Here is a 7887-nt window from a genome sequence, read left to right as displayed (position 1 = left end):
TGCCACACTCCAGAATATACTGAAGACCCAATCTGAGTGGTTGTGAGGGACATAGAGAGGGAGGAGGGAGGGGAGGCAAAAGATCTCTTAAAGGAACAGTAACTGTGTCTGGCAAGTGCTCTGTACAGAATTGAAAATTTCATCCTTTCCTGAGTTCCCCTTTAAAATCCTCAGTGTTAATGAAGTCCTGTCAATCAGCGCGTGTCTGTGGCTGATTAACATGCGTGACTGATTAAGGCTGAGAGTTTAAAAACACATCCAACCATGCATGACGGCACAATCCAGCCAGTAAACAATTATCTACAGTACAAAAGCACAGTTGACTTATGCCAGGAATCTGCTTTTAAATGTGGCCTTGGGCCAACTAATTAAATTCTGAAATTATGTTTATATATAAAACTTGCATGCTAAATTGATACAGCACATATAAATGTAGGTCAACAAACTGCCATTTAGCGAGCGAGAACATTATTGTCCGAAGGTGGCTGTTTCATCAGTTCTATTTCTGCATCTTTTCCCACTGTGGCTGCTGAACGCTCTCAAAGTGTTAGAGCCCTGAGGCTGTGATTTCAATCAGAGAAGAGGGCCACGCGTTCTGCTTGACAAAATACACAGTCTGTATCCTGAAGGGGAGCATCCAGCATTCTAGAGACTGGGTTGACAGAAGGCAAGGCAAGCTTTCTGTTCAACGAGACGAAGCGTGGAAAGAAGCACGATTATACACTGTAAAATGTACAGTAAAATATATTTTATATGTCGTTAGATTAATAGAGGGTCTTAAATGTCATCGTAAGTTGCTTTTCCTGTAACCATGGTTGGTACTAATATACAGACAAAGCACAAAAACAAAACACCATCAATAACATAAAACACTAAAATAATGCAGTAAAAATTAAGTAATATAAAATACAACATTAAACACTCCATTCATTGTACAACTGATAGTTGAAATATTATGAAATATACCTATAAAGAATTCGCTACAAATGTGATGGTTCATGCAGCGATGTGTTTCTCCATAATTATAAAAATATAATTTCAATGATATAGTAAATATACTGCATTTTAAAATATAATATATATTTTCATTTAAAATTACACACACACACATATATATGTATACACTGTGTTCCAAATTATTATGCAAGTGACATATCAGTAGGATTTCAGTACAATAAACATTCAGATTTTAGTTTTTCTAAGAAAGTGTTTGTTTGTTTATTTATTTATCCTTGTCTTTTTAGATGACTGGTATCAATCTCAGACAAAATAATTTGCCAGGTCTACTTAGGAAAATGAAAACCCTACTTAGAGGTTTTTCCACATTATTAACCAATCACAGTTCTCATGCAATATGGGGAGGAAGAAAGATCTTTCTGAAGATGAAAAGCATGAAATGGTGCAACATTGTGCAAAAGGCATGAAAACAACTAATATTGTGTGAAACTGAATGGAGATTATCAAATTATCATAAGATTTGTAAGTGATTTAGAGCACAGCAGAACTCGGTCAGATAAAGGCTTATTGAGGAAAGTTTCTGTCAAACAAGTTAATTGTATTAAAAGGGCAACTATAAAAAAGCCAGTGTCGAGCAGCAAACAGGTATCTGAAGCTGCTGGCGTCTCTGAAGTCTCAAGAAGCTCTCCATGCAGGCTGGCAGTTGTGTGTAAAATTGCATTTTAGCCACTCCAAACCAAACCTCACAAAGAGAAACATTTACAGTGGGTGTAGAAATACATTTTCAAACAGTTTTATTGCTGTGGTGTTTTTTTGCAGCATGGGAGTGTGCATAGTGCATTGTATTTCAGAAGGCACTATCCTCCTTTTTATACCAAAGCTGAAAATGGCCAGTTATAAACTCCACATATCTTTCAGAAGTCATTTTGACACCCTAAAGGGACCTTCCATCTCACTTCCCAATATTCCAGCCCAAATCATCACCCACCAGCTCCCTGCTGACGTCGCAGTCTTGTTGGAACGTGGTGGCCATTCACCAACCATCCAGAAATCCATCCATTTAGACCATCCATTGTAGTAGTCAGTGAATAAAACTGTTTAAACTGTTAAAACTGTCTTCATGTATTTCTACACCCACTGTAAATGTTTCTCTTTGTGAGGTTTGTTTAGGGATGGCTGAAATTAATCTTTACGCACAACTGCCAGCCTGCATGGAGAGCTTCTTGAGACTCCAGAGACACCAGGAACTTCAAATACCTGTTTGCTGCTCAACACTGGCTTTTTTATAGCTGCCCTTTTAATACAATTAATTTTTATGACAGTAACTTTCATTAATAAGCCTTCATCTGACCGAGTTCTGCTGTGCTCTAAATCACTCACAAATCTTATGATAGTTCAATAATCAGCATGCAGTTTTCACACAATATTTGTTTTCATGCCTTTTGCACAACATTGCACCATTTCATGCTTTTCATCTTCAGAAAGATCTTTCTTCCTCCCCATATTGCATAAGAACTGTGACTACATACATAGTTCATTCATGAAAGTCTAGATGGCACAGGCTGATTGGTCCTTCAGAAAGCTGATGATAATTACAGCATTAACTACATGGCACAAGCTGATTGGTCCATGTCACTTCTGCAGTCAATGAGCTTGTTGCTCACACAATAAATGGCTGGTTACATTCACTATAGCAGTTTGCAGCGAGTTCCTCTAAAACCTCCACCTTCCCCAGCTCCACCTGTATAGATCTGCTATGGGTTATTGATAAATGCAGGGATGTGTTTCTCCATAATTATAAAAATATAATTTCAAAGATACTGTACTATAATATATATATACTACCACTGGGAATTAATAATTTAATAATAAGTTATATTATAAAAAATATTAATATTGCTAATATTGTTAATATGCTACTTTAAAATACAATACAAATGTGTTTTAACATAAAATTTCATATAAAATTAGGCTATTTATAATGTTTACTTATAAGAAACAATTTTATCAATATTCTAGCAAAATTACTACAAAATTACTTATTTAATATTTATTGGATTATTATGTAAAAAGTATAAATTACTTTATCATTTAGAGTTAAATATGTTTTAAAAGAAAATAAATTAAATGATAAATTTTGTTTTTTACAAAGTACAAATTATGCATTACTTATTATCTGCATTATTATTTATATTTTTATATACAGTCAAACCAAAAATTATTCAGTCGTTTTTGATATTTTTACTAGTGCAGGACACTATAGTTCATTTATGTAAGTGAGGATAGCAAAATAAACTGTGACATATTATACCCAAAAATACTTCATAAAGTGGACTACCAGTAAAATTGTTAAAAATTTGGAACCAAAAATTATTCAGATACTTTGACCTGACCATGTTTTGCTTAAGTGTTATCAGACATTTAAAATATTTTTTTCTGACACAGTTTCACTTTGAGATCTTGTCATATTTTATTACCATTTTTTTAAACTGCATTAATGAATGAAATTTTCTAGCTGTCTGAATAAAATTTGGTTTGACTATATAACATTTTTGTTTTATGTTTTTATTTTATTTGTGTGTATTTTGTATTATTTACATGTTTATCAAGCATATTTGGTTAGGTAGAGATTTTTACTGTAGCATTTTTATATTGTTTTCCATCAAACAGAATACCATTTTACAGTGTAAACAGTCTCTTAAGAGTATTTATCTGAAGAGCGGACACATTTCAGTGAGTGTTTTATAGGAACAGTTATAGAGATGCTGGTAAAACTGGGCCTTTCAAGTGCACTGCCAACCAGACGGTCTTATTTTAGTAAGCTCCCCCAACAGATAAAAGCGAACATGTTGACAATTACTGTTTCAATTACTTTATCAATCTCCATAGACGACACACACTCACAGCCGTTATCTGCCCGACAACAGAAACCCAGCCGCAGGGCCTCTCTGGCGGATTTCTTTGGAAGTCTTACTAATTTAATTAAAGGGAAATTAGGTCTCAAAGAGGAGCACTGCAGATTGCAACACCCACAGGGAAATGAAGTCAGAATGAAGTTTGTTTAATGGTGTGAGGCGACTGAGAGGGGCTTCAGTGAGAACTTTGGTTAAAGAGGCAATCTCTCTTACAAAGGGATGAGAGGAATTTTAAAGATTCGCCTTTTATTTCACATACGCTGCTGTGGAAGGATAAATTGGGTGGAAGTCAAGAGCGTTTCAAAAACAAACTGTAACAGCAAGTTCCTCTGTAGCGAGAAATATGCAAGCTTGAAAACAGCCCGGGTAATTTTCTTGCTGATGAAAAATTGGAAAAGGGCTCCTTCATGCCTCACTTCCATTCTGGAACAGTTCTCCCTTACGGCTCAGTCCAAGTGGTCTTTGAACACTTTTTGCTGATGGTGTCAGAACTACTCGAGCTGGATTGTTCGAGGTGTGTTCAGCCGTGAGCTGCACTTGTACAACATTTGTGAGGGTCAAAGCATTCGAATGTTTCCCGAGAAAGATAATAACCACACTCAGCGAAAGGTAGAGTGCAAAAGAAAGGGGAATAGAAGGACTAACAGAATAAAAAGCGGATCTTTAAACAAACATCGGCACGTCTCAATAGTGATGTCTACTTTAATGAAAGATGTGCTAAGCATCAATCCATTTTGCACATGTCCTGTCAACTAAAATAAAAGTTTAGAGTAAATAATGAAAAATCATGTGCACTTTATCATACAAAGCAGTCAAAAAATAATTTAGCCTATAAAGAAGAGGCAATTTAGTGGTACAAGTAAGTGGATAATTAGGACAAATTAAAGCAGGTGACAAACACAAAATGTTCCACTTTTTCAATCCTATTTTGTTATTCTAAAATAAGAACAGAAAACATTACAATGACACACACATATATGGGTCATTGACGAATAAGGTCTTTTTAGAAAAGTGTAAAAAAAAAAAACTAATTGAGAATTTTTTTAAAGTTTTATTAAAGGTGCCCTCGAATGAAAAATCGAATTTATCTTGGCATAGTCAAATAACAAGAGTTCAGTACATGGAAATGACATACAGTGAGTCTCAAACTCCATTGTTTCCTCCTTATATAAAATTCATTTGTTTAAAAGACCTAAGAAGAACAGGCGAATCTCAACATAACACAGACTGTTACGTAACAGTCGGGGTGTACGCCCCAATATTTGCATATGCCAGCCCATGTTCCCAACATTATGAAAGGCATTAGACAAGGGCAGAACGTCTGGATGTGCACAGCTGAATCATCAGACTAGGTAAGCAAGCAAGGACAATAGCGAAAAATGGCAGATGGAGCAATAATAACTGACATGATCCATGATAACATGATATTTTTAGTGATATTTGTAAATTGTCTTTCTAAATGTTTCGTTAGCATGTTGCGAATGTACTGTTAAATGTGGTTAAAGTTACCATCGGTTATTACTGTATTCACGGAGACAAGAGAGCCGTCGCTATTTTCATTTTTAAACACTTGCAGTCTGTATAATTCATAAACACAACTTCATTCTTTATAAATCTCTCCAACAGTGTAGCATTAGCCGTTATCCACGGAGCACAGCCTCAAATTCATTCAGAATCAATGTAAACAATATAACAGTATACTATACTCACATAATCCGCCGCATGCATGACGAACACTTTGTAAAGATCCATTTGAGGGTTATATTAGCTGTGTGAACTTTGTTTATGCACTGTTCAAGGCAAGCGCAAGCTCCGTGGGCGTGGAGCACGAGAATTAAAGGGCCAGTAGCCCTGAATCGGCTCATTTATAATGATGCCCCAAAATAGGCAGTTAAAAAAATTAATTAAAAAAAATCTATGGGGTATTTTGAGCTGAAACTTCATAGACACATTCAGGGGACACCTTAGACTTATATTACATCTTGTAAAAAAAAGTTCTAGGGCACCTTTAAATGTTAACAATGAGATAATGTGGTTTTTATAATCAATTAACACTGATTTTATTACAAGATAGACAAAATTCATTAAAAAAAAGAGTCATTCATTCATTCAGTTTTACAGAATGACACTTTTGGTTATACCGAATGACGATATTTTCAAACAATGCTAACAGGCTGAAATCTAGCTAGCTAGCAAAAGGACAATCAAACATTTTATATTTAGTACACGCTTTTAAAATATTACAACATTTTCCATGTTTTATAGCGGTTGTGCCGAATGACCTGATGTTTCGGGACATGCGTATGATCAAGTGAAATCTTGAATTTTTCAAATAGTTAAAACAGAGTTAGTTACTTTGTTTCAGGACCATGTGGTTCTTTGCAGGAGTCTGAATAATGTCACATCCTGTCACATGATATTGATCACATGACTTGATCCAAAATGGTCCCTTTATATTGGTTACTCCGAATGACATCAACGAAATGTATTTTTCTGGACATTCTTTCTCATTACAAAGCAACGACTTCTACACATTATTTGTTGATATATGATATTATAAAATCATGCCAGAATAAAAATATATACATTTATTACATTTTAAGATATTTTAATCACAAATTAAATGGCTGTATTGGCCTTTGGACGGTTAAACCGAATGACCTTTTGACACTTCAAAATCTTTAAAATACCTTTATATATATATATATATATATATATATATATATATATAAAATATAATTAAAAGCTTTTGGATTCAATAAAAGAGATCAAGTTGTACTACCTTACGTACCTTGGATGTCATATCTTTGTTTTTTATTATTATTAAAGGGATAGTTCACCCAAAAACGAAAATTTGATGTTTATCTGCTTACCCCCAGAGCATCAAAGATGTAGGTGACTTTGTTTCTTCAGTAGAACACAAATGATGATTTTTAACTCCAACCGTTGCCGTCTGTCAGCCATATAATGCGTGTCAATGGGAACTCGATCAATAAGAGTCAAAAAAATCCAAATTAAACCCTGCGGCTTGTGACGACACATTGATGTCCTAAGACACAAGACGATCCGTTTGTGCAAAAACCGAACAGCATTTATATAATTTATTACCTCTAAAACACCACTATGTCCAACTGCGTTCAGCACTCGATTAGTGAGTTCTGATCGCGCTCTGACAACGGAAGTGATGCCTCGTGCTCATTGAAGCAAAGTGCAAGAGATCACTTCTGTTATCAGAACACATTTTTTGACCTCACTAACAGGATGCTGAACGCAGTTGGACATAGTGGTATATTAGAGGTAAAAAAATGATATAAATACTGTTCAGTTTCTCACACAAACCGATCGTTTTGTGTCTTAGGACATCAATGTGTCGTCACGAGCTGCAGGGTTTAATTTGGATTTGTCTGTTTTTTTTACTCTTATAGATGGAGTTCCCATTGACATGCATTATATGGCTGACAGACGGCAACGGTTGGAGTTAAAATTCATCATTTGTGTTCTACTGAAGAAACAAAGTCACCTACATCTTGGATGCGCTGGGGGTAAGCAGATAAACATCAAGTTTTCATTTTTGGGTGAACTATCCCTTTAAGGCCTTTGGACAAAAAAAATGACCCGTCACATCATTGACCCATATATATATATATATATATATGAAACCAAAAAAAACAATTCATGAAAACAATAAATGTAATAATATGATGTAAAAAGGGAAGGTATGGGGTCTTGGAGCAGATGCAGGGCTCATGTGGATGTAGCGCACTGTTATGAATTATTATGTGTTTCTGCTTCAGAGGAGAACAGACCCGCTGGCTAAACCGAGAAGTCAAAATGTCCTCTGGGACTTTGGCGGGATGCAACACACTATTAATTTTTTAGGGGTCGTGTCTCATGACAGATAACAGTATGACAACAGACCCACATTTTCTACCATTATGGGGACTTTCCATTGACATCTATTGTTTTTACAAAGTTAATTAGAATTATAGGCTATACACCAACAGTTAACAGTAAC

This window comes from Megalobrama amblycephala, linkage group LG15 (genome assembly GCF_018812025.1).
Source record: "Megalobrama amblycephala isolate DHTTF-2021 linkage group LG15, ASM1881202v1, whole genome shotgun sequence".
NCBI lineage: Eukaryota > Metazoa > Chordata > Actinopteri > Cypriniformes > Xenocyprididae > Megalobrama > Megalobrama amblycephala.
The sequence above is the reverse complement of the archived record's forward strand: the minus strand, read 5'-3'. Positions refer to the sequence as shown.